The 27,913-nt window shown below is 41.6% G+C and overlaps 1 long non-coding RNA gene across 1 annotated transcript; it reads right to left on the bottom strand.

Annotated features, from left to right (window-relative positions):
• Window positions 1-82: 82 nt before the first annotated feature.
• Window positions 83-27,902, bottom strand: LOC144579913 (uncharacterized). Its single transcript, XR_013528603.1, has 3 exons — window positions 27,703-27,902; window positions 16,628-16,741; window positions 83-1,422 (listed from the first exon to the last, which is right to left on the bottom strand). It is a non-coding gene; the product is annotated as an uncharacterized LOC144579913 (long non-coding RNA).
• Between the last annotated feature and the right edge of the window lie 11 nt (window positions 27,903-27,913).

Genomic DNA, 27,913 nt, shown 5'->3' with positions numbered 1-27,913 from the left:
CTTACCAAAAATTGCAAGTTGTGTGGTAGCCATATATACTAGTCTGTTCTCATGCTGCTATAAAGAACTGCCCAGGATTGGGTAATTTATAAAGGAAAGAGTTTTAATTGATTCACAGTTCCACAGGGCTGGAAAGGCCTCAGGAAACTTACAATTATGGTGAAAGGGGAAGCAAACATGGTCTTCTTCACATGGCAGCAGGAAGGAGTGCAGAGCCAAGTGGGGGAACAGCCCCTTATAAAACCATCAGATCTTGTGAGAACTCACTCACTATCATGAGAACAGCATGGGGATAACCACCCACATGATTCAATTATCTCCCACCAGGTCCCTCCCACAGCATGAGAGGATTATGGGAACTACAATTCAAGATGAGATTTGGGTGGGGACACAGAGCCAAACCATATCACCATAAGAATTCCACTGATTCTTGAGTTCTTCCTCCAGAAGGAGAATGCTGAACTCCCCATAAAGGCTGAGGAAAGCAAGAGCCAGATCGAGGGGACTTGCCTGGCATCATGGAACATAAAAACAGTAATTTCAGGATTAAAAATCATATTTGGGGTTCCAGTGCTTTTCTCTCCTCACTACTCTTCTGTTAAATATGTTCTTTCATCTGATGCACTTTCTATTTTTACATTAACAAATTTTTTCTTGTAAATTAATAGAAATGGCTGCTTTCTAGAGGACAATATAGGGAACTGGTAATTTCTTGATTCTAACGTGATTTCTAACACCACTTTCATCTGCAGTTTTAACAACTCTCTAAATATCTTTTTCTTTCCTCATCCAGGAAATTACAGGACATTTCTGACATTTCGATGAGTTTTTAGTTAGGGACTTTAAAGGTAATGAGTATCTATTGCCTGGTTTCAAAGGAAGTGTAATCGAAATTAAAGTCTAATACCCCAAATTAAAAGCTCCATCACAGATAAGATTACACAGCTGACATTTCCATGTCAATCTGTTTTGTAAATGCCTGCATTTCTCACTGCAGACTCAATGTAACTGAGACATCTAGTGTTCAGTCCTAAGAAAAACAAATTTCCATGAATCTAGATTTAAATAATTCACAGAATCCCTTTTATGTTACCTCTGAGTAAAACTGAAATCTTCCTCCACCCCCAATCCTGGGAAACCTTTTTATGGTTCTTCTTGGGCTTAGCCCTTTCCCAGATGAAAAATTCTTTCATATCACAGATGCTCATGGAATGTTTCCCACATTTAGTGTTCTTGTTATAACTGTGTTGTGAACCATGTGGATAAAACCCATCCCCTCAGTCCAACCTCACCCTCCTCCAACTTTTAAAGCAATTGTCTCACATAGAACATGCCTTTCCTGGGGAGGCTGAGGCAGGAGAATTGCTTGAACCTGGAAGACGGAGGTCGTGGTGAACCAAGATCATGCCATTGCACTCCAGCCTGGATAACAAGAGTGAAAATCCGTCTCAAAAATTTAAAAAATTTAAAAAATTTTTTAAAAAGAAAGTGCCTTTCTTCTTTGATGGGGCTGCATGTAGGCCACACCTTGTTTTCTGGATTTCTAATAATTAAGAATGTAAACATAAATCCAAAGTATTTAAATTATTTCATATGAAATAATTCACATGAAATGATTTATTATGTGAATAACTGCATGAATGAATATATAAATAACATATTCATTTCTATCACATAATGGATAATATTTGCATATCCAGATAACTTTTTAAAGTGAATTATATATTAAATATGACAGCAAAGCACAAGCAATAAAAAAATAGATGAACTGGACAGGATCGAAATGTAAAATTTTATGCTTCAAAGGGCACTATCAAGAACATGAAGACAACCCACAGAATAGTAGAAAACATTCAAAAATCATGTATCTGATGAAAGACATATTTAAAATATGCAAAGTACCATTACAACTCAAAAAGACAACCCAACCAATAAAGGGGCAAGATTCTAAACAGACATATCTGCCCAAATTTTCAATTTGGGGTAATGAGTACACTAGAATCCCACCCACAATGATACAACATACTCATGTAGCAAACAGGCACATTTACATATCTTTTCAGGTATACAAATGGCTAATAAACACATGACACTCAACATAATAAGCACAAGATGTCCAACATCATTAGCCATTAGGGAACTGCAAATCGAAACCAAATGAGGGCAGGCATGGTGGCTCATGCCTGTAATCCCAGTACTTTGGGAAGCCAAGGTGAGTGGATTCACCTGAGGTCAGGAGTTCGAGAGCAGCCTGACCAACATGGTGAAACCCTGTCTCTACAAATACATATATATATATATATACACACACACAAAAAAAAAAATTAGCTGGGTGTGGTGTCAGGCGGCTGTAGTCCCAGCTACTTGGGAGACTGAGACAGGAGAATTGCTTGAACTTGGGAGGTGGAGGTTGCAGTGAGCCGAGATCATGCCAGTACACTCCAGCCTGGGCAATGGAGCGAGACTCCATCTCAAAACACACACACACACACACACACACACACACACACACACACACAATGAAATGCCACCTTACACCAACTAGAGTGGCTGTAATAAAAAATGGTAAAAGCTAGTGTTAGGAAAAAATAAAAATAAAAAAAAAAAAAAAAAAAAAAAGCTAGTGTTAGGGAAAATGTAGATAAATTGGAAGCCACATGCATTGCTGGTGGAAATGTAAAATGGTGCAGCTGCCTTAAACACAGTTTGGCAGTTCCTCAAAAGATTAAACAGAGTTACCACATGACCCAGCAATTTCACTCCTGACTGAAGTGAAATTTACTGAAAACAAATGAAAGCACTATATGCACACTTGAAGACAAGCCTCCTTCATAACAGCCAAAAAGTGTAAACAACCCAAATGTCCATCAGCTGATGAAAGGTTAGATAAAATGTGGCATATCCGCACAATAAAATATCATTCGGCCAAAAGAATAGGCAAATCTACAGAGACAGACAGTTATCGGTTGCTTAGGGGTAGGGTGGGGATGGAGTGGGAGGGAGAATGAGTTGAAGGGAAATGGAAAGTGACTCCTAATGGGTATGGGGTTTCTTTGGTGGGGGTGAGGAAAATATAAAATTGATTGTAATGATGGTTGTACAACTCTGTGAATGTCCTAAAAACATTTAAGGCCAGGTGCGGTGGCTCACGCCTGTAATCCCAGCACTTTGGGAGGCCGAGGCAGTTGGATCACCCGAGGTCAGGATTTCAGGCCCAGCTGGCTGGCCAACATGATGAAACCCCATCTCTACTAAAAATACAAAAAATTAGCCGGGTGTGGGGGCAGGCACCTGTCATCCCAGATATTTGGGAAACTGAGGCAGAAGAATCGCTCAAACCCAGGAGGTGAAGATTGCAGTGAGCCGAGATCACGCCACTGCACTCCAGCCTGGGCAACAAGAGTGAAATGGCATCTCAAAAAAAAAGTTTTTTAATAAAAATAAATTAAAAACATTTAATTATATACTTTAAATGGGTGAATTGTATGGTGGGTAAATTATATCTCACTAAAGCTGTTGTTTAAAAGTGGGTTATAAGTAGTAACTTTTTTCCAGTAAAATTTCCATTTTCATTTCCATTGAACTGCAAACTAATATAAAAGAGTTAATTTCTTACTTAGTGGTTAGAAGTTCATGAGGTTTTTTTTTTTTAATTAATTTTTAAAATTTTAGATTCATAGGGCACATGTGCATATTTGTTACATGGGCATATTGCATAATGGTGGGGTTTGGGCCTCTAGTGGGTTTGGGACTAGTGTACTAGTCACCCCAAATTGAACATTGTATCCAATAGGTAATCTTTCAACAATCACACCTTCCTCCCTCCCACTTTTTGGAGTCCCCATTGTCTGTTATTTCCATCTTTATGTCCATGGGTCTCCACTGTTTAGCCCCCACTTATAAGTGAGAACAGGCAATATTTGATTTTCTATTTCATTTGGGATAATGGCTTCCAGCTCCATTCATGTTGCTGCATGAAAGAAAATGATTTCATTTTTTATGGCTCCATAGTATTCGGGAAGCTTCTACTCAGCCTGCCAAGTAGCTGAGATTACAAGCACATGCCACCATGCCCAGCTAATTTTTGTGTTTTTAGTAGAGATGGGGTTTCACCATGTTGGCCAGGCTGGTCTCGAACTTCTGACCTCAGGTTATCTGCCTGCCTCAGCCTCACAAAGTGAAATTGTCCGTAGATAATTCCACATTTTCTGTATCCAATCAACCATTGATGGACACTATGTTGGTTCCATGACTTTGCTATGATAAATAATAGTGCTGCAATAAGCACAGAAGTGCCGGTGGTTTTTTTCTTTTTATTATTTCTTTTATTTGGGGTAGATTCCCTTAGTGGGATTGGTCTCTTTTTAGTTCCTTGAGATTTTTCCATAAAGGTTGAACCAATCTGCATTCTCACCAATGGTGTACAAGAGTTCTCTTTTTCCGCATCCACACCAACATTTGTTGTTTTTGACTTTTTATTAGTAGTTCTTCTGACGGTGTAAGACGGTGTCTCAGTGTGGTTTTTAATTTGCGTTTCCTTAATGACTGAGTGATGTTGAGCATTTTTCATGCTTGGCTGCTTATATTTCTTATTTTAAGAAATGTCTGTTCATGTTCTTTGCCCAGTTTTTTAATGGAGTTGTTTTTTTTCTTGTTCAATTGTTTGAGTTCCTTCTAGATTCTGGATATTAGTCCTTTGGTGGAGGAATAATCTGCCAATATTTTCTACCATTTTACAGGTTGTCTGTTTACTCTGTTGATTATTTCAGAAGCATTTTAGTTTAATTAAATCCCATTTGTCTGTTTTTGTTTTTAATGCATTTGCTTTTGAGGTTTTTGTCATAAATTCTTTACCAAGGCTGATATTCAGACGAGTTTTTCCTAGATTTTCTTCTAGGATTTTAACAGTTTCAGGCTTTATATTTACACCACATCAGTGACCTTAATCTTGAATTAGTTTTTGTATGTGATGAGAGAAAGGGTTCCAGTTTCCTTCTTTTGCATGTGGCTAGCCAATTTTCCCAGAACCATTTATTGAATAAGGGTGTCCTTTCTTCATTGTTTATTTTTGTCAACTTTGTGAAAAATCAGTTGGTTGTAGGTATGTGGCTTTATTTCTGGGTCCTCTATTCTGAACTATTGATCAATGTGTCTGTTTTTGTGCCAGTACCATGCTGTTTTAATTATAGCCATGTAATATAATTTGACATCAGGCAATGTGTCTCCAGATTTATTCTTTTTGTTTAGGATTGCTTTGGATATTTGGGCTTTTATTTAAGTTCCATAAAAATTTTAAGATAGCTTTTTAAGATAGTAAGTAGTAACTTCCAAATTGATTGTACGTATTTATGGAGTACATATGGTACTTTGATATATGCATACAATATGTAATGAAAAAATCATGGTGAGTAAAATACCCATTACCTCAAACATTTATCATTTCTTTGTGTTGGGAACATTTCAAATTTTCTCTTCTAGTCATTTTGAACTATATGATAAATTATTGTTAACTATAGTCATTCTCCTGTTCCATGAAACACTAGAATATATTCCTTCTATCTAACTGTATTTTTGCACTCATTAACCAACCTCTCTTCATCCTCCCACCTTCCCAGCTTCTGGCAACCATCTTTCTACTCTCTGCCTCCATGATATCAACTTTTTAAGCTCCCACATGTGAGTGAGAGAATGCGGTATTTGTCTTCTTTAACTTTTCTCACTTGGTTCTTTCATTTAACATAGCAGGTTTCATCCATGTTGCTGCACGTGACAGGATTTCATTCTTTTTTATGGTTGGGTTGTATTTCATTGTGTATATGTATTGTATTTTCTTTATCCATGAATCCATTAATGGACATTTAGGTTGATCCCATATCTTAGCTACTGTAAAAAATGCTGCAATAAACATAGGCATGGGGAGGGGACTCAAGATGGCGCTGTGAGAACAACCCAGGATTGGAGCCCGCGTTGAATTCGCAAACGGTGAGTCACTGCTGCATTTCCAGACTGATCTTTGTTGCCCACAGAACGGGGAAACTCCCAAGTATAAAAAGACACGGGACGCCAGGCAGTAGGTCTGCCTGGCGAAGCCGGCAGCCGGGGCGGCGGCGGCCGGCCCTACCCAGCAATCCCCACAGGGCGCGCTTGTCCGGGTGCCTTGTTGAACCGGCAACCTGAGACTTGAGAGGGCTGGACTTGAGACTGAACGAGACTTGCACAGTAGCCCAGCCCAGGGGATTGCAGGGACAGATCGTTTGGGATACCCAGTGGGACGAACAAAACCGCGATTTCAAACTATCCCGGGCAGACGGTCCGAGACGCTCTGTGGGGGAGGGGCGTCCACCACTATGGAGGCAACCTGCCCCAACTGATATACACGCCCACTGCTGAGGCAGCCAGCCGTTGCCGAGGCAACCCGCCCCAACTGAGATACACGCCCACTGCTGACGCAGCCAGCCGTTGCCGAGGCAACCCGTCCCTACTGAGATACACACCCACTGCTGATGCAGCCTGCCATTGCTGAGGCAACACACTACAACGAAGAGACTCCGCCGCAGGGCGTGGCGGAGACCACAGCAGAGCCGGCAGGAACAGCGCGAATCACACAACAGCAGGGCGGAGCCTCGGCAGCCAAACAGTGGCTAGTCTGCCTTTGAGCTGGGCAGGACACCTGATCAGACATCCAAAAATAAAGCCCAAACCCCTCAACACAGAGCATTTGAGAAAAAAAAAAGGGTTGTTTAATGAGCTGTGTTGCAGCAGAATCAAACATAGCAGCCTAACAGCCCTGAATGAACAACAGAGTGCACAGCTCAGCAATTAAACCCCTATAAAGTACAAACTGTCTCCTCAAGCAGCTCCCTGACCCCTCTATATCCAAAAGACTGTAATTAGGCAGGCATCATCCTGGGACAAAGAGAGCAGAAAAAGAAACTGGTAGCATCCCTCGCTGTGCCACGGCTACTAGAGGTGCACCCCAGACAAGCAGGGTCTGGAGCGGACCTCAACAGTCGTACAGCGAAGGGGCTAGACTGGTAGAAGGAAAACCAAGCAACAGAAATACTTCATCATCAACATTCTGGGTGTCCACTCAGAGACCCAAACGAAAAGTCAGCAACTACGCAGACGACCAGCGGACAAATCCACAAAGATGGGAAGAAACCAGCGCAAAAAGGAGGAAAACACCCGAAACCAGAACACATCGCCTCCTAGAAAGGACCAAAACTCCTCACCAGCAAGGGAACAAAGCTGGACGGAGAATGACTGTGACGAAATGACGGAATTAGACTTCAGAAGATGGATAATGAGAAACTTTTGTGAGCTAAAAGATCATGTATTAAATCAATGCAAAGAAACTAAGAACCTTGAAAAAAGATTTGAAAAAAGATTTGAGGAAATGATAACAAGAATGGATACCTTAGAGAGGAATATGAATGAATTAAAGGAGCTGAAAAACACAATACGAGAACTTCGCGAAGCAAACGCAAGTTTCAATAGCCGAATTGACCAAGCAGAAGAAAGAATATCTGAAGTCGAAGACCAACTCAATGAAATAAAACGAGAAACCAAGATCAGAGAAAAAAGCGCAAAAAGGAATGAACAAAGTCTCCAAGAAATGTGGGACTATGTGAAAAGACCTAACCTACGTTTGATAGGTGTACCAGAAGGGGACGAAGAGAATGAATCCCAGCTGGAAAATACTCTTCAGGACATCATCCAGGAAAATTTCCCCCACCTAGCAAGACAAGCCAACACTCAATTGCAGGAAATACAGAGAACACCACAAAGATATTCCGCAAGAAGAGCAACCCCAAGGCACATAATCGTCAGATTCAACAGGGTTGAAATAAAGGAGAGAATACTAAGGGCAGCCAGAGAGAAAGGTCGGGTCACCCACAAAGGGAAGCCCATCAGACTCACAGCAGATCTCTCGGCAGAAACACTACAAGCCAGAAGAGAGTGGGGGCCAATATTCAACATTCTTAAAGAAAAGAACTTTCAACCCAGAATTTCATATCCAGCCAAACTGAGCTTCAGAAGTGAAGGAAGAATAAAATCCTTTGCGAACAAGCAAGTACTCAGAGATTTTGTCACCACCAGGCCTGCTTTACAAGAGCTCCTAAAAGAGGCACTACACATAGAAAGGATCAATCAGTACCAGCCATTCCAAAATCACACTGAATGCTAAAGAGCTTCAACATAATAAAGAATCTACAACAACTAACAGGCAAAACAGCCACTTAGAATCAAAATGGCAGTATCAAATTCACACATAACAATATTAACCCTAAATGTAAATGGACTAAATGCACCAATCAAAAGACACAGACTGGCAAATTGGATAAAAATCCAAAACCCATCAGTGTGCTGTATCCAGGAAACCCATCTCACATGCAAGGATACACAAAGGCTCAAAATAAAGGGATGGAGGAAGATTTACCAAGCTAATGGAAAGCAAAAAAAAGCAGGAGTTGCAATTCTCATCTCTGATAAAATAGACTTTAAAGCAACAAAGATCAAAAGAGACAAAGAAGGCCATTACATAATGGTAAAAGGATCGATACAACAAGAAGAGCTAACGATCCTAAACATATATGGACCCAACACAGGAGCACCCAGATACATAAGGCAAGTTCTTAATGACTTACAGAAGGACTTAGACTCCCACACAATAATAGTGGGAGACTTTAACACTCCACTGTCAATACTAGACAGATCAACCAGACAGAAAATCAACAAGGATATCCAGGGCTTGAACTCAGACCTGGAGCAAGCAAACCTGGTGGACATTTACAGAACTCTCCACCCCAAATCCACAGAATACACATTCTTCTCAGCACCACATCACACCTACTCTAAAATTGACCACATAATTGGAAGTAAAGCACTGCTCAACAAATGCAAAACAACTGAAATCATAACAAACAGCCTCTCAGACCATAATGCAATCAAGTTAGAACTCAGAATTCAGAAACCGACCCAGAACCGCACAGCTTCATGGAAACTGAACAACTGGCTCTTGAATGTTGACTGGGTAAACAACGAAATGAAGGCAGAAATAAAGAAGTTCTTCGAAACCAATGAGAATGAAGACACAACGTGCCAGAACCTCTGGGACACATTTAAAGCAGTCTCTAGGGGAAAGTATATAGCAATAAGTGCCCATATGAGGAGAATGGAGAGATCCAAAATTGACACCCTATCGTCAAAATTGAAAGAGCTAGAGGAGCAAGATCAAAAAAACTCAAAACCCAGCAGAAGACAAGAAATTACTAAGATCAGAGCTGAGCTGAAGGAGATTGAGACACGAAAAACCCTTCAAAAAATCAATAAATCCAAGAGCTGGTTTTTTGAAAAGATCAACAAAATAGACAGACCACTAGCCAGATTGATTAAAAAGAAAAGAGAGAACAACCAAATAGATGCAATAAAAAATGATAAAGGGGAAATCACCACAGATTCCACAGAAATTCAAACCATCATCAGAGAATATTACAAACAACTCTATGCACATAAACTAGTAAACCTGGAAGAAATGGATAAATTCCTGGACTCCTGTGTCCTCCCAAGCCTAAACCAGGAGGAAGCTGAAACTATGAATAGACCAATAACAAGGTCTGAAATCGAGGCAGCAATTAAGAGCCTACCTCACAAAAAAAGCCCAGGTCCAGACGGGTTCACAGCCGAATTCTACCAGACACACAAGGAGGAGCTGGTACCATTCCTTCTAAAACTATTTCAAACAATCCAAAAAGAGGGAATCCTTCCCAAATCATTTTATGAGACCAACATCATCCTGATACCAAAACCCGGCAGAGACCCAACGAGAAAAGAAAACTTCAGGCCAATATCCATGGTGAACATAGATGCAAAAATCTTCAATAAAATATTGGCAAGCCGATTGCAACAGCAAATCAAAAAACTTATTCATCATGATCAAGTAGGATTCATCCCGGGGATGCAAGGCTGGTTCAACATACGCAAGTCTATAAATGTAATTCACCACATAAACAGAACCAAAAACAAAAACCACATGATTATCTCAATTGACGCAGAGAAGGCATTTGACAAAATTCAACAGCCCTTTATGCTAAAAACCCTCAATAAACTTGGTATCGATGGAACGTATCTCAAAGTAATAAAAGCTATTTATGACAAACCAACAGCCAATATCATACTGAATGGGCAAAAACTGGAAGCATTCCCTTTGAAATCTGGTACTAGACAAGGATGCCCTCTCTCACCACTCCTATTCAATATAGTACTGGAAGTTCTAGCCAGAGCAATCAGGCAAGAAAAAGAAATAAAGGGTATTCAAATAGGAAAGGTGGAAGCCAAATTGTCTCTATTTGCAGACGACATGATAGTATACCTAGAAGACCCCATCGCCTCAGCCCAAAAACTCCTGAAACTGATAAACAACTTCAGCAAAGTCTCAGGATATAAAATCAATGTGCAAAAATCACAAGCATTCGTCTACACCAATAACAGACTTAAAGAAAGCCAAATCAAGAGCGAACTGCCATTCGCAATTGCTACAAAAAGAATAAAATACCTTGGAATACAACTCACAAGGAACGTAAGGGACCTCTTCAAGGAGAACTACAAACCACTGCTCAACGAAATCAGAGAGGACACAAACAGATGGAGAAACATTCCATGTTCATGGTTAGGAAGAATTAATATCGTGAAAATGGCTATACTGCCCAAAGTAATTTACAGAATCAACGCTATCCCCATCAAGCTACCATTGACTTTCTTCACAGAACTGGAAAAAACCACCATGAACTTCATATGGAACCAAAAGAGAGCCCGCATAGCCAAGTCAATTCTAAGCAAAAAGAACACAGCGGGGGGCATCACACTACCGGATTTCAAACTATACTACAAGGCTACAGTAATCAAAACAGCATGGTACTGGTACCAAAACAGAGATATAGACCAATGGAACAAAACAGAGGCACCGGAGGCAACACAACATATATACAACTATACAGTCTTTGATAAACCTGACAAAAACAAGCAATGGGGCAAGGATTCCATGTTTAACAAATGGTGTTGGGAAAACTGGCTAGCCATGTGCAGAAAGCAGAAACTGGACCCCTTCCTGACACCTTACACTAAAATTAACTCCAGATGGATTAAAGACTTAAACATAAGACCTGGCACCATAAAAACCCTAGAAGGAAATCTAGGCAAAACTATCCAGGACATAGGAGTAGGCAAGGACTTCATGAACAAAACACCAAGAGCATTGGCAACAAAAGCCAAAATAGACAAATGGGACCTAATGAAACTCCACAGCTTCTGCACGGCAAAAGAAACAGTCACTATAGTGGATCGGCAACCAACAGAATGGGAAAAAATTTTCGCAGTCTACCCATCTGACAAAGGGCTGATATCCAGAATTTACAAACAACTCAAGCAGATTTACAGGAAAAAACCAAACAAGCCCATTCAAAAGTGGGCAAAGGATATGAACAGATACTTTACGAAAGAAGACATATATGAGGCCAAAAATCATATGAAAAAATGCTCATCGTCACTGGTCATCAGAGAGATGCAAATCAAAACCACATTGAGATACCATCTCACGCCAGTTAGAATGGCGATCATTAAAAAATCTGGAGACAACAGATGCTGGAGAGGATGTGGAGAAAAAGGAACACTTTTACACTGTTGGTGGGAGTGTAAATTAGTTCAACCATTGTGGAAGACAGTGTGGCGATTCCTCAAGGCCTTAGAAATAGAAATTCCATTTGACCCAGCAATCCCATTACTGGGTATATATCCAAAAGACTATAAATCGTTCTACTATAAGGACACATGTACACGAATGTTCATTGCAGCACTGTTTACAATAGCAAAGACCTGGAATCAACCCAAATGCCCATTGATAATAGACTGGATTGGAAAAATGTGGCACATATACACCATGGAATATTATGCAGCAATCAGAAATGATGAGTTCGTGTCGTTTGTAGGGACATGGATGAATCTGGAAAACATCATCCTCAGCAAACTGACACAAGAACAGAAAATGAAACACCGCATATTCTCACTCATAGGTGGGTGATGAAAAATGAGAACACATGGACACAGAAAGGGGAGTACTAAACACTGGGGTCTATTGGGGGGAAAAGGGGAGGGCCAGTGGGAGGGGGAGGTGGGGAGGGATAGCCTGGGGAGAAATGCCAAATGTGGGTGAAGGGGAGAAGAAAAGCAAAGCACACTGCCATGTGTGTACCTACGCAACTGTCTTGCATGCTCTGCTCATGTACCCCAAAACCTATAATCCAATAAAAAATTTAAAAAAATAAATAAATAAACATAGGCATGCAGATATCACTTCAATATACTGATTTCCTTTCTTTTGAATATACCTAGCAGTGGGATTGCTGGATCCTATGATAGATCTATTTTTAGATCTCAGTGTTTTGAGGCATCTCCACACTGTTTTCCATAGTGACTGTACTGATTTACATTTCCATCTGCAGTATACGAGCGTTCCCCTTTCTCCACATTCTCGCCAGCATCTGTAAATTTTTGTTTTTGATAATAGCCATTCTAACTGGGATGAGATGAGACCTCATTGTGGTTTGGATTTTCATTTTCCCGATAATTAGTAATCTTGAGTATTTGTACATGCCTGTTGGCCATTTGTATGTCTTTTTTTTTGAGAAATGGGTCTATTCAGATCATTTGCCCATTTTTAAATTTTATTATTTTTTTTCTATTGAGTTAAGTTGCGTATATATTCTGGTTATTAATCCCTTGTTGAATGGATAGTTTGCAAATATTTCTTCCCAATCTATAGGTTGTCTCTTCACTTTGTCAACTGCTTCTTTTGCTGTGCAAAAGCTTTTTAGCGTAACGTAATCTCATTTGCCTATTCTTACTTTAGTTGTCTGTGCTTTTGAGGTTTTACCCCCAGAAAATTGTTGCCCAGACCAATGTCATAAAGTGCTTTCCCGATGTTTTCTTCTAGTAATTTTATAGTTTCAAGTCTTATGTTTGGGTTTAAATCCATTTTGATTTGATTTTTATGCATGGTGAGAGACAGGGGTTTCTTTTTTTTTTCTTCTGAACTTTTTATTGGCCTCCTGCTCCCCAAAGGGTACCCTAATTCTGCCAGCTTAATGACTCAGAACTTTGATGTTGTTGGTCTCAGACATCACTTTGCCATCCACTATCTGGCGAGTGGTGATCTTTTGGATGGTTTGCATGGAGTTGCTGCTGTCCAGGGCATCACCAAGATTGAAGTCCTCGCCATCTTCCAGCAGGCTGCAGTAGGTGGCGCTCTCAGCCTCCAGCTTGACCTACTCCTGGGCTTGTTGCTGTCCCTCTGCCCAGGTCTGTCTCCAGCTGCAGCTGAGTGACACTGGTGTCATCAGTGACCTTGCGGAGTTCATGGATGTCACTTTTCACAGACCGGCGCATGGCCAGCTGTCTCAAACTTGACTCTAAAGTCATCAGCAGCAAGACGGGCATTGTTAATCTGCAGAACAGTGTGAGCACCATTCACAGAATTTGCGAAGATCTCAGCCCTCAGGTTCTCAATGGTCTTAAAGTAATGACCCCAGTCTCTGACCTGGGGTCCCTTCTTCTCTAGATGCTCCCGGATTTTGCTCTCCAGCTTCTGGTTTATCTGTCTCAGTGCCTGCATAGATGCTGGCCGAGCTGCTGACAGGCCAGGCGCCATAGCTGGGTGCCTGGACAGAGCCCAGGGACCAGCAGCTGTGGAGAAGGTGGAGCAAGTGATGAAGCTCATGCTGCCCTGGGAGGAGAGCAAGAGGACAGGACTCAGGCTTTGCTGATGACCAAGAAGATTGTTCATCTTCTTGGTTAAATTTACTCCTACATTTTTTATAGCTGTTGTAAATGAGACTGATTTCTTGATTTCTTTTTCCACTAGTCTGTTGGTGGCATATAAAAATCCGACTTATGTTTGTACGTTAATTTTTGTACTCAACTTTATCGAATTTGCTTATCAGTTATCTTGGTGGAAGGCTTAGGGTTCTCTACATATAAAATCATATCATCTGCAAATAGGGCAGTGTGACTTCCTCCTTTCTAATTTGAATGCCCTTTATTTCTTTCTTTTGCTTAATTACTCTGGCTAGGAATTCCAGTACCATGTTGAATAAGAGTGGTAAGAGTGGGCATCCTTGTCTCGTTCTAGTTCTTGGAGAAGAAACTTTCAGCTTTTCCCCATTCAGTATAATATTAGCTGTGAGTTTGTCATATATGGCCTTTATTGTATTGAGGTACATTTCTCTATACCTAATTTGTGGAGGGTTTTTTATCTTGAAGAGAAGTTGAATTTTATAAAATGCTTTCTCTGCATCTATTGAGATGATTTTTTGCACTTTATTCTTTTGATATGATGTATCACATTTATAGATTTGCATATGCTAAACCATCCTTGCATCCCTGGAATAAATCACACTAGATCATGATGAATGGTCTTTTTAATGTGCTGTTGGACTCAGTTTACTAGTATTATGTTGAGGATTTTTGCATCTATGTTCTTTGGGGACATTTACCTATGTTTTCTTATATTGTTGTTGTGTTCTTGACTGGTTTTGGTATCCAGGCGAGCTAGCCTCAAAGATGCATTTGGAAGAATTCTCTCCTTTTCAACTTTCTGGAAAGGTTTAAAAATAATTGGTATAGTTCTCCTTTAAATGTTTGGTAGAATTCAGCAGTGAAACCACCAGGTCCTGGACTTTGCTGAGAGACTTTTAATACTGATTCGATCATGTTGTTCATAATTGCTCTATTCAGGTTTTCTGTTTCTTCTTGGTTCAATCTTGGTAGGTTGCACGTGTCTAGGAATTTATCAATTTCCATTACGTTTCTCATTTCTTTGGTGTATAGTTGTTCATAGTAGTCTCTAACAATCTTTTGTACTTCTGTAGTATCAGTTGTAATGTCTCCTTTTTTTCATTTCTGATTTTGTTTATTTGGGTGTATATTCTTTATGTCTTGATTAATCTACCTAATGGTTTGGCAATTTTGTTATCTTTTCAGAAAACCACCTTCTTATTTCTTTTGTATTTTTTTGTCTAAATTCTGTTTATTTCTGCTCTTACCTTTGTTATTTCTTTTCTCCTACTAATTTTGGGGTTTGTTTGTTCTTGATTTTCTAGTTTCTTGAGATGCATCATTAGGCTGTTTATTTGAAATATTTCTACTTTTCTCTGTAGGCATTTATTGCTGTAAACTTCTCTCTTAGTACTGCTTTTGCTGTATGCCATAGGTTTTGGAATGCTGTTTCTTCTCAATGAATGTGTTGCCATACCGTCACTATAGAATGTACTTCTATCACAAATATCTGTGTCTTCCAGTGATCTATGCATGGCACATAAGGTAGTTTATTAACGCAATATTTCCATTCCCTGACTACATTTGTGTATCAGAAATTTTACTACAGTTTACTACAGAAGAGTTCTTTATCTGAAATGTGGAAAATGGGGTGAAATAAAGCTACTATTTAATAGAGAAAGAGTGAGAAAACAGTAAGGTTAGCTGAGGAAATGAAGCCAAATGTAAAAATTTGTTAATGTCAGAGGAGACGCCACAAAATTCAGATGGGACTACATATTTCTTTGTAAAGGGAAAATGCGATTGTGTGAAAAGCCGAATTTTTTGTTTTATCCAACAGGGGCACTACACTAGCACCATGCCTCGGCTGCCAAGAACCACCAAGACACTTCGCGTAACATCAACTATAGGATCCATTATTTGTTTGTGTTTGATTGTGGCCTTTAAGAAGCTTACTTTATTAAAAGAACAAACAAACAAACGTACCTCACACAGACACTCAATAAAGTGTACTTGATTAGGAGATTCCATTTACTCTTCCTAGAGGTACATTCATGCATTCATTCATTTATTGAGTGCCTTTTTTAATATGTCAGGCACATACTTGCTGCTGGATATACAATCATGAGTGAAATAAAGGGCCCTGTTCTTATGGACCTCATGGTTTAGTGGAGGAAACAGATATTACTGAGATGCTCGTGTTAATGAAATAATCCCAGATGTGGTAAGTAAGCCAAAGGAAAAGGCAAGCCATATGATGATGCTGACACCAAGGCGGAAAGCCTACACCAGTGTGGACTCAGTTCTGTACAGAAAAGGCAGGAATTGTCTAAAATGTTCAAATCTGCCTTGCTTATATCTATTGTTTGGTGTTTTTTTTTGAGAGTGTCTGTGGCTCTCTTAAAAATCACCCGGTCCCCCATGGCAACCAACCGACACAGTAACTGATGCACACAGAAGTGCCCCATTCATGTCGCACTAGATGTTACACTTCAGCCAAAGTCTGGGATGGGTTCCATGCTTTGTCTCCTAAATGGCCTTCCTTCCTCTCACCTCTCTCACACGAAATGCAGTAAATTCCACCAGAAGCCGCACATAACCTACAACTTAAATTTCCTAGATATTGATTTCTCTGAGTCAATTCCCTCCTCATGAAACAGCCAGAAGCTCTGACTTTCTCAAAGCTGACATTCTAGTCCTGACTGTTACTCCAGGATCTCCAGGACATCTTCCGGTGCCCTTTCAGTCCCACCTCCCATAGGCCCCCATGCAAATCCTGTGGGTAAAGAAATATACTTACCAACCTTGGAATAGACCTTGTTTATCTCCCTTCTCTGCCTCCGTTCCGTGCCTTTGCTCCATGCCATCCAGGCATCCAAAGTGGCTTTCTTGCTTGTCAGCAAATGACCCCTTCCTTAAAACAAAATCATCAACTTTTCAGGTATTAAACAAAATACTGACAATACAAATAATGCTTTCACTTTTTTTTTTTTTTTGAGATGGAGTCTCACTCAGTCACCAGGCTGGAGTGCAGTGGCGCCATCTCAGGTTACTACAACGTCTGCCTCCAGGTTCAAGCAGTTCTCCTGCCTCAGCCTCACCAGTAGCTGGGACTATAGGAGTGTGCCACCATGCCCAGCTAATTTTTGTATTTTTAGTAGAGACAGGTTTTCACCATGTTGGCCAGGCTGATCTCAAACTCCTGACCTTGTGATCCACCCACCTTGGCGTCCCAAAGTGCAGGGATTATAAGAGTGAGCCACCGTGCCCGGCCTACTTTTACTTTTTTTAAAAGAAACATTAACAAAACAAATAATGCTTTGTTTTAAACATTCGTGCTTAGCAAAATAAAAAGTGATACTCATATGTTAGTTCTCTTACTAAAAAAAATTTATTTTGCTGATCTTTTGAACTGTAGATTCAGGAAAGCACAGCACTGCAAAGAAGTCTCCCTTCAAAGACCCTAGCCTGACTCCATTTGAGAGAGAAAATTGGCCCACATGTGGGAGGACTGTCCTGAGGCACCTGTGAGGCCAACCCAAGAAACCTTGAGATGGCCAAGAACGCTTTCTCCTGTCTGCTAAGATTGCCCTCAGAGTTCTGGTTTCCTGTCTGAGGACCTACATCTTCTTTCAGCCATTGGCTGAACAGATGTGGTCTTCCCACAGGGCTGTGGTCTCAGCCTTGCAGGCCTCTATGGAACAACCACATTAGAACATCATATGCGTAGGAAAAATTATCAGTGTATATAATGGTGATAATATCATTTTGAAATCCCTCAACACACTGCCTTCTTTTACATTTTCTTGTACTTACCTTCCCCCTAATCTTTAGCGCTTTTGTTTAGGATTGTTACAGAGGGAACCCAAAAATAAATAAATAAATAAAAGGAAGAAGAAAAGCAGAAGAAACAGTTAATTATCAGCTTCTAAATAGAATTTGGGGATTTTTTGGACAGGTAGTAGCTTAAAAGCTAGGCTTCGTAAGAGAGAGAAAAGATGTTCTAGATACCTTGATCTTGGAGTTTTTTTGTTGCTGTTTTGTTTTGTTTTTGAAATGGAGTTTCACTCTTGTTACCCAGGCTGGAGTGCAGTGGCGTGATCTCGGCTCACTGCAACCTCTGCCTCCTGGCTTCAAGCAATTCTCCTGCCTCAGCCTCTCGAGTAGCTGAGACTATAGGCACATGCCACCAAGCCCGGCTAATTTTTGTATTTTCAGTAAAGAATGGGTTTCACCATGTTAGCCAGGCTGGTCTCGAACTCCTGACCTCAGGTGATCTGCCTCCCAAAGTGCTGGGATTACAGGGGTGAGCCACTGTGCCCGGCTGATATTGGAGTTGTACATGAGGAAAGACGAGAAAGAGGAAACCCCCTCCTCGCTATTCATCCCAGGGGACTACCTCTGAGAAAAGGAAGAGAGAGGCCGGGCGCGGTGGCTCAAGCCTGCAATCCCAGCACTTTGGGAGGCCGAGGCGGGTGGGTCACGAGGTCAAGAGATCGAGACCATCCTGGTCAACACAGTGAAACGCCGTCTCTACTAAAAATACAAAAAGTTAGCTGGGCATGGTGGCGCGTGCCTGTAATCCCAGCTACTCAGGAGGCTGAGGCAGGAGAATTGCCTGAACCCAGGAGGCGGAGGTTGCGGTGAGCTGAGATGGCGCCATTGCACTCCAGCCTGGGTAACAAGAGCGAAACTCTGCCTCAAGAAAAAAAAAAGAAAAGAAAAGAAAAGGAAGAGAGAGGTAAGGGAGGCCAAATTAATCTCCCTTTTCCTGATTCTGCCCAAAATGAGGAGGTTTTTCAAGCAGGTAGAGGAAAGGCTAAGGGCTTCTAAATATTGAATCTTTGGGGCCCTGGGAGGAGTTCACCTGATTGGTGGCCTGACACCACCCTGGGAGTGTCTATATCAAAGTTTAACTCAATAACACAGCATACTTTGCAGGGAAAGGGGTGGAATATAATTTCCTGAGCTGCCCCCAAGACCAGTATGGAATAGACTGGACCAAGGAGTTGCCACATACTGCAGAGAAGAGGCCTGGAAAGCAGCTGAGCTGGTAAGCCATCAGGCTTCCTGGCACTGGCCATCACAAGGGAAAGGTGAATCAGCATCGAGGCTGGAGAGAAGGATTCCAGTGAAGAGCCAGATGGAGGATGTAGGGTCTGAGAGGCAGCTAGAGTGGAGTCTGAGTCATCAGGGAAAATGAGCAGGCCCTGCCAAGCCAGGAGGACCCAAACCTTAGGTACTATAGGTACAGCCTCAATAGCAGGCACTCACACAACTCCCAGGATTGAGCCCGTCTCACCCTCAAAAGAAGTATCCAGGAAATATCCAGACTACCCACCCACAGCAGAAATCTGCAAAGATGCAGAAGCTACTGCATGGATACCAGGACCCCACCTTCTCTCTGTCTCTATGGGGTCACTTAGCCACAACTCCATCAGAAACCCAAACACCATCTCAAAAAGACAGAAAAAGGAACGCAGATATCTAAGTCACTAAGCATTATTTACCTAAAGGGATGGACCGTTTATATAATGTGTCTATTTAGGTCGCTGACACCTGTAATTCCAGTACTTTGGGAGGTCAAGGCAGAAGGATTTCTTGAGCCCAGGATTTTGAGACCAGCTTGGGCCACAAAACAAGACCCACATCTCAACAACAACAATAACAACAAAAATAGTGGCTTGCCCCTATGGTCCCAGCTACTCAGGAGGCTGAAATGGGAGGATCCCTTGAGGCCAGGAATTCGAGGTTGCATTGAGCTATGATCATCCACTGCACTCCAGCCTGTGTGACAGAATGAGACCCTGTCTCTAAATAAATAAATAAATAAGTGAGTAAGTAAATGGGCGCACCAGAGTATTTTCCCCTCTATTCAGTGATTGGAGGCTCATAAGGAAGAGAAGAGCAATCTAGAGGAATGAACATGCTACCTCTCTTCGCACATCTGTGAGTAGGGTGAAAAAAATCTGCAACCCTTCACACATACTGGTGTTGCCAGTTTTTCCCGTCCTCTCCCGTCTTCCTCCCCACTGCTAAATTTGGTGCTGCTTGGGCTGCTCAGTTCCTCCTATCCACCCACACCCAACTGTGGAGAAGAGCGTGGAGGGTCCAGACCGGATCTCTGGGACTTTCGATACAGAATTTAAAAAAATAAGAGAGGAATAGAAATGACATATGCCACATGGGTACACTCTAGGGAGAAAAGAATAAAAGGAAGCTTTTCTTGCAAGAGGCAACTGAGAGTGGGGGCCACTGATGTGTTCAGAGGTGTCAAGTGGGTGGGAGAGCATGATACTCTGGGAAAAGAGAGTGAGGGATCTTGGTTTTGTTGGCTGTTGGAGAAGATAAGAGGAAAAACATTTTGATAAGAACTGCTGCAGCCTGATGCTGTGGCACACACCGATGGTCCCTTCGACTTTGGAGGCTGAAGCAAGAGAATCCCTTAGGCAGCAGTTTGAGACCCAACTAAGCAAAATGGCAAAACCCCATCTAAAACAAAGAACTGCTCTAGATTTTATATATGGATCTCATTTTTTTTTTTTTTTTTCAGAGGGAGTCTCGCTTTACAGCCCAGGCTGGAGTGCGGTGGCTTGATCTCGGCTCACTGAAACCTCCACCTCCTGGGTCCCAGTTCAAGCAATTCTGCTTCAGCCCCCCAAGTAGCTGGGATTACAGGTGTGCACCACCATGACCAGCTAATTTTTGTATTTTTAGCAGAGATGGGTTTTCACCATGTTGGCCAGGCTGGTCTTGAACTCCAGACCTTGTGATCCACCTGCTTTGGCTTCCCAAAGTGCTGGGATTACAGGCATGAGCCACTGCACCTGGGTGTTGGATCTCATTTTTTAACACTAGAATTCTTATCAGGACTTTGCTTCTTTGAGCTCTACCCACTCAGGCACTGAACAACACAGACCTCAGCATTGACAGGTTTACAAACACAATGATCCTGTTAATACAAGAGGTGTATTAACATACAGCAGAGATCCTCAATGGGGAGATGATTTGTCTCCCAGAGGATATGGCAGTGTCTGTAGACATTTTTGATAGTTACAACTGGAAGATGCTGGTGGCACCTAGTGGATAGAGTCTAGGGTGCTATCCAATGCCCTATGATGCACAGGGCAGCCCCCAACAAGAAAGAATCACATCCTAGCCAAAATGTCAATAGCGCCCCGGTCAGGAAACCCTGAAATAGAGAAATGGAGGAAGAGCAGTTGTTTCCTTACAGCTTCCTTTTCCAACGACAAAAGACAGCTTTCGAAACGGGTTTTCAAGTGTGTGGTATTAATTCCTAATCAGCACTACATACTTATAAAAATCTCAGCCAAACCATAGAAATCAAATTCCTAAAACCCTTTAAGGTAAAATGATTCCCACTGAAGAATTCCAGATCCTATGGAAAAAAACAGAGTTGAAAAAAGAAGGTGCAGAAAATTTTGGAAAATCTTTATAAATATGTGTATTTTCAATATGAAAATATAATAAAACTAGCACACCAAATAAAACAGCTATGATATGTAAGATATGCTCATTGTGGGTAATCAGGTTACTCTCCATCCTTTGCTCACGGCTAGAGAATCCTTAGCCTCTAGCTCTTCTCCCACCATGCCCCTTGAGACACTTTAGCTGAGGTGCTAATATGTTTGTTTTGCCTTATTACAGATAAGACATTCACTAAGAAGGATCATTTGGGGTAAGGGTGTTGGGGACAGCGGTATATTTGGCCCTCCATCCAGACACTCTGCAATGCCTCTGGATTTTTATTCCAATCTCCCTGGCCCCTGTCTCCAACAGCCCTCTCCAGTTCTGTCTCTGCACAGACAGCCCCAGAGTTCATTCCTGAGGACCCACCTTACATGGCTTAAAACAACAATATGCAAACTAGATGTTTTGCATTCTGGTGGCCATTTCAAGTCAATTATTTGATAGGCCACCAGCTTTCTTTGTGACTGTATAATCTAAGCCAGTTTTCCAAAATGCAGTTCAATGCTTATAAAATAAGTACCAATGTCTTTAGAACTAGATAAAATGCAATTTATTAAAGCATTTTATCTTTATATATGTGATAAGGAGTGAGGGGTTCACTCCCTCATTCCATCACTGATCTCGCCCTCTTAGATGAAAGGCAGGAGGCAGCTGCCTAGGAGAGGGCAATCAATAGCACAGGCCTCGGCAGGTCAATGCAGGCCTCTCTCCTTCCCTCGGACCCTCAACTGTGAGGGCCAGGATTCCAGGCTGCGCTATTCCTAAAGACTCTGAGCCCAAGCAGTGCAGCTTTGGGCCTAGAAATGGGGAGGTAACCTTTCTTGCCAGCTTTGCTGAAAATGTGGAAGCCCTGTGGAAGGATAACCCTCTTGGCTTGGGCCTTGACACTCTCATAGCAGGCATCATAAAGTGGTGAAAGTCCCTTTTTGTGACAGTAGCAGGGGAGACCAGAGCAGGAGAGGAAGAATATAACAAATCCAGCAACCCAATGGTAACCCCTTGGGCAGTTCTGAAAATCAGTAATCGGGAAGGGGTTTAATTATTTGGGCAGGTGGAAAGTAGAGACAAGGTAGAGAACTGTGTATTATTTACGTTAACAGGATTTCATTTGAAGCCACAGACCAATATACTACCTGGATATTTGGTCATCGTAACAAGTATGAAAACATCTTGCAACTTTGAAATCAGTTTTCCCAGCTTCTAAAACCACCCACAAAGAATGGAAGACATTTGATTCTAGCCTACATCTAGACACATTGTGATTGATGAGCTTCTGTTCTCCTTGGCTGTCTCTGTCAAAAATGAGCTGCTTGTAACAGACACAGCCGCAGCTCAGCATGAGGATGGGAAACCCCAGGCCCTGACTCTTTCCTTATCTCCTTCCTCATCTGACTCCTGAGCTATTATTGCCTTTTCTCTGCACCTAAGCTTTCAGCAAAGCCCAGACCCAGCCAGCTGATTATGTGGTCTGCTCTGGTTTCCCTTGTAGATTTTAAATTCAGAATTCTGGGCTCATTTGTTAGCAGCTTCTCTGAACATACCATCTCATTTATTTGCTCATTCATTCAGTTATCAAACATTTAGTAAGTGCCTTCTATATTCTTCTATATTTTCTATGTGATAGGGAGGCAAAGACAAATAAAATATTGTCTAGTCTTTGAGACTGTTTCAGACAGGTAAACAAATGGGAATAGAAAATGTGTTATGAACACTACCATGATTATACGTATTCATATATGCAGGGTACGGTAATGGCCTAAAGGAAAAAGAGGCCAGTTCTGTGGGACAAAGTCCAGAGGTGAAGATTGGGCGTTACATGTATTGAAACATTTTCAGTTGAACTTAGGCACTATTATTGGAAGATAGGTATGTTGATACAATGAACAGAATTGGCTGCCTACTCCATGTCATACTGCCCCTCTTTCTTTGTCACAAGAGAACATTGGTTTGGTTCAGACTTCAGGTCTCAAGTAGTAATGTATTTGGGAATGGAAGGTTCATACCCAGAGGTATCAGTGTTCCTTAGACTAAGAAAATTATACATTACCTGTGATGGCGAGTGAGCCTTAAGAAGATACCTCATGGTGGTGACTTACAGAAAAGCCATATGGAAAAGCTTTCCTTCCTGATATTAGGTTGGTACAAAAGTAATTGCAATCTTGCCATTGAAAGTAATGAAAAAGATATTTTTGAAAAAAAAATACACCTTTCTGCCATTGGAGGTTGAGATGTTTGGAGCTACAGCAGCCATCTTATGACTATGAGGCAAAAGCCAAAAGAACTGCAAAGAAGCTAACCCAAAAAAGTCCTGTTTATGAATAAAACGGTTATTGTGAGAGTCGATGGCTCCTCCTCCAGGTCAGGTCTCTGCCCGTCTAGTCAGTTCTCCTCTTTCTGGACTCCTACTTGGTCTTCAGGTGCAGCCTGTGCCCTTCTCTGCTCAAATAAGGTTCTCCCATGTTACTTTTATGGAGCCAGCTTTCTGCTCTTTGGGACTACACCTAACTATCATTTTCATCCCCAAAACACCACAGAAGCTGCTCAGAAGTTGCCCTATTAGGAGTGACCACTTCCCAGAACTGGGATCTCCCAAACCCTCACCACTGGAAAAACTGCTCAATGGGAGATGCATCCTCCTAAGGTGGCAATAGAGTGGCGTGATTAGGAATGAGCAGCTGCGGCCAAAGCAGCTCTGTTTGGTCCTGCATTCTCGAATCTCAATTCTCATTGATGTTTTCCCACCCTGAGCTTTGTTGCAATAGCGGGCTTTGAGTCAGCTCTTTTCTAGTTCCACCTGAGTCTCCTTGCTCCTTTCTAAGAGTTTGGAAGAACTCAAGGGCATCATCTACCCAACCACCACTCCATTATTCTCTGAGGGCACTGGGGAAGGAACCAGAAGGTGACATATTGATCTCCAACCCGCCATGAGCACAGCCAGGTCAATCTCCCGCTCCGTACTCCTTTTCTGACTGTAGGAATTGCAAACTTAAGTGTGTGCCAGCCAGGCTGAGTAACAGGGTTCTTGGCCTCAAGAGGTCTTAGCTTTGTCTTCAGAGAATGAAAATCAGCTGGGCCATGGCCTGAGGTCCTCTGGACTGGTTATTGCCAGCTGAATGGAGCATGTATCTAGGGCTCATAGTGAATGGACAGATCTGACCCAACAAAGAAAGTTCCTGAGTCCAGAGTAGAAGATGAAACAAGTGGGCCGGGCACGGTGGCTCACGCCTGTAATCCCAGCACTTTGGGAGGCTGAGGCAGGCAGATCACCTGAGGTCAGGAGTTCAAGACTAGCCTGACCAACATGGAGAAACCCCGTCTCTACTAAAAATTAGCCACCATTAGCCAGGCGTGGTGGCACATGCCTGTAATCCCAGCTAGTGAGGAGGCTGAGGCAGGAGAATTGCTTGAACCCGGGAGGCAGAGGTTGCAGTGAGCCGAGATTGTGCCACTGCACTCCAGCCTGGGCAACAAGAGCAAAACTCTGTCAAAAAAAGAAAGAAAGAAAGAGAGAGAGAGAGAGAAAGAAAGAAAGAAAATAATCTACACTTAAATATTAAAAAGCAAGCACATTTCTCTTTCCCTGACTCACTAGAAAAAAATTGTAATAAATAACTCAAGGCCAGGAGATAACCCCTTATAATGCCATGTTACAGGTTGGTGGGTGCTGATTCAAAAATATGCCATAACAGACAAGTTAAGGAATTAGTTTCTAGCTGCAGATTATAGTCTTCTTATTAAAAGACAACACAGTTTTCCTACATCATCCACCATAAAGCAAGCCAATGTATGGGCTAAAATTACTGAATGTATTTAAAACTGGTGAAGAAATAGGAAAAGACACAGTAGTGAATGGTTGCTCATCAGAACAGAGAGTGTTAAGGATAGGAGTGATGTCCTTTAAACACATTCATTAATAATTTGAGGAAGGAAGTGAAGTTCGAGTTTGTGATGATGCAATATTGTTCCAGTTACTAAACATCATGAAAAAAAGAGAGGAACTCTAGATGAGTTTAAAACACAATGCAAGGGCAATAATGGGAGTGAGATGTAACAGAATCCTTGTAATTATACTGTAAGTCTTGTTAGTCTTCAGAAAACTTTATTTTCCAAATATTTTATATTAAGAAAACATTGACATTACTAAAGATCTCTTCAAGGTAGGCCAGTCTCAGTAAAAACAGAGTAATCAGAAGTGGCTTCGGATGAAAAAGCATGAAGTTTGGGGATTTTAGTGAAACAGTATGTAAGTCCGAAATCTGCAACAGGAAGACTGTCTGGAAGAACAAAAAAAGTGGAATGTCACTTTATGTAAAATTATGTTCCTGCCTTTAGTGACCATTTAGTAATAAAGTTATGTACTTGGGGTTCACCTAGTGACAAAGAAGAGAAATTAGACTTTGATACTTTATCCATTTAGACAGGCATGATACTGAATAATAAATACAAATCAGAATTTTCAAAAAAAAGGAAAACTTCAAGTCTGCAGAGTGAAGGCAGGAAGCTAGTATGATTCCACCCATTCATTTGATAGATATTTACTGAGGGGAGTTCAAAAAGTGAATCTAGGATTATATGAACATGTCCAGGTATTATATGTAAAAGTGATCAAGCCTTCACAAAGGTTCGAATAATTTCTCTGTCTATTGGAGAAAGAAATAGATGGATGCGGCAGCATTTGACCAGGCAGGAGGAAGGCCAGAGTCAGGCTGATGAGAAAAGTGGCTATGTGTGGCTGGAGATCAGAGGAGTCAGGTAGGCTGGGTCCAGTCCCCACCCTGAACACTTGGCTGAGGAATTTGAACTTTAGTCATTTCTAGCATTGTTTGTGACCTGTCGTGGCTCTTGCTAACTGGCTGAACGGATGAATGAAGCCATTGATGTTTTCTTGAGCAGGCAACTGAGAAGCTCCAACTTTTTTTTGTTAGGAAGGTTAATTTAAGTGGTATGTAGGAGGAATGAGAGGGATGGGGGACTTATTACAAGAGTTTCAGTCAAAAGCATGAGGTCAGTTACTGAGATAATCGTACTACATGCTTAGTATTCCACTAGATGCTTCACATACCTGCTCCCAATAATTATTTCACCCTAATAACAACCCATCAAAGAAGAAAGTTTATCATTTCCACTTTACTGTTCAAGAAACAGGTTTATATGCCCTAAGTGCATGCAAAAAAAAAAAAAAAAGGAAAGAAATAAAAAGAAAAAAAGAAACAGGTTTAACTGGGTACAGTGGCTTATACCCAGCACTTTGGGAGGCTGATGCAGATGGATCACTTGAGCCCAGGAGTTCAAGACCAGTGTGGCGAAACTTCATCTCTACCAAAAACACAAAAATTAGCTGGATGTGATGGTGCGCACCTGTGGTCCCAGCTACTCAGGAGGTTGATGTGGGAGGATTGCTTGAGCCCAGGAAGTTGAGGCTGCAGTGAACCAAGATCGTGCCACTGCACACCAGCCTGAGCAACAGAGCAAGACTGTCAAAAAAAAAAAAGGAAAAAAAAGAAGAAAAGAAACATGTTTAGAAAGGTTAAGTAACTTGCCCAAATGTAAAATCAGACAAAGAGCTTGATTCTAAAAAGGCACACCTTTAAAAATAAGGGGGAAAAAGGCTCTGTAACACGTTGATACTCTTTAAATGAGAATAATTTTAACAAGGGCAATGACAGAGAATGGAAAGGAAGGAAGAGATTTCCGCAGAGTTGGAGGATGTGGCAACTGAAAACAGTATGGGGACAACGGATAAGAAAAAGTCAAAGTTTCTAGCCCAAATAACAGTATACAGGGGGACAACAGATAAGAAAAAGTCAAAGTTTCTAGCCCGAGTAACAGTATACAGGTGTGAACTTGGATTTGGAAAGGAAGACGGGAAATTAAGTTTTGAACTTACTGTATGAAATGACAGCAGAACAGTCGTATAAGAGGAGGTGGTTCACTTTATCCAACAGATGTAAAGATCATATGGGGGAACAGGGGCTACCTGCAACACAGGCAGAGCTGGAAGCTTTGCTGGCCAGGCACGTGTTAATCTCTGGCCATTCTCTGGGGCTGTCCAGCACTGGCAAAGGCAGCGCATTTGTCTTCGGTTTTCAGGTTTCCCCTTCCTGTTTATTTCTTTTCTTTCTTTTTTTTCTTTTCTTTTTTTTTTTTTTTTAAGACAGAGTCTTGCTCTGTCTCCTAGGCTGGAGGGCAGTGGCCCAATCTCTGCTCACTGCAACCTCTGCCTCCCGGATTCAAGCAATTCTTCTGCCTCAGTCTCGTGAGTAGCTGGGACTACAGGAGCCTGCCACCACGCCCAGCTAATTTTTGTCTTTTTAGTAGAGACGGGGTTTCACTATGTTGGCCAGGCTGGTCTCGGACTCCTAACCTCTTTCTTCATCCACTCACCTCGGCCTCCCAGAGTGCTGGGATTACAGGCGTGACCCACCGCGTCCAGCTACTTCATTCAATTTCTCATCTTCCAGTGCCTCTGCCCTTTTCTGTATCTCCCTCCAGACTGAGCTGGAGCTCTCTTCATCTTGACCTTGTGTATATCTCTTAATATGAGGCCATCACTATGACCCTCAAAAAATATTTGTTGACTGACTGGCTTATTCCT

The sequence above is a fragment of the Callithrix jacchus genome, chromosome 17 (genome assembly GCF_049354715.1).
Source record: "Callithrix jacchus isolate 240 chromosome 17, calJac240_pri, whole genome shotgun sequence".
NCBI classification, from domain to species: domain Eukaryota; kingdom Metazoa; phylum Chordata; class Mammalia; order Primates; family Cebidae; genus Callithrix; species Callithrix jacchus.
Note: the sequence above shows the minus strand (reverse complement) of the source record. Positions and strands in the feature narration are given on the sequence as shown.